Source organism: Tupaia chinensis, unplaced genomic scaffold (genome assembly GCF_000334495.1).
Source record: "Tupaia chinensis unplaced genomic scaffold, TupChi_1.0 Scaffold000294_3, whole genome shotgun sequence".
Lineage (NCBI taxonomy): Eukaryota > Metazoa > Chordata > Mammalia > Scandentia > Tupaiidae > Tupaia > Tupaia belangeri.
Window position 1 is genome coordinate 339,033 of NW_006159781.1, and position 728 is coordinate 339,760.

Here is a 728-nt window from a genome sequence, read left to right on the forward strand (position 1 = left end):
CGGACAATGCATTGCGGTGTGGCCATCCCCCCTGGGGGGTGATTTCTCGCTTTCTGTCTCTCTGTCTCTCTCTGTCTTTCTGGTGAGTGCATGCGCCCTATAGCAAAAACCTCTCCAAACAAACAAACAAAAAAATAGAATAATAAAAATAAAAAAATGTAAAAATGTAAACTATGTTACCAACAAACATTTAAATAAAAATTAAATTGGAGTGTCCTCTGAGTGCCTAACAGAGACCGCGGCAGAGTGAGTTCACTCGGGGCTGCGGAAGCAAGTCTGCGCTAGTGAGACGTGTTCCTGGAAGCCTGGTCTCACGGTTCGCTTGTTCCTAAGTCTCTGCTGGCCCGGACTTGGTCCAGCCCAGTGCAAGCCATGCTGGGAATTCCATTGTGAGGTTGGGGTTGGGACTTGACACCCAGGTGTGGTCTGCGCTACTGTGAGGGTGGGTGGGAGGAGCTCAAAGGTGACACCCCAAACCAAAAGGCACTCCTCACAGCCCTGGACACCAACAAACGCTGGAGCCTGGCCATGTTCAAGGGAGAAACAGGATCGGGGAGGTTTCTTGCTGCGGCCACGTAGGACTTGTTTGGTGCCAGAGGGTGCACGTGAGAGGCCCCCTGGGACGGGGGCATCACCTCCCTCCCCTCCCTTTCCCCATGCTGTGGGGACTAGGGCAGCCATGTGCACGGGAGCAGGTGCTTTTCAAGCTGCTGGGGCCGGGCTCCCAC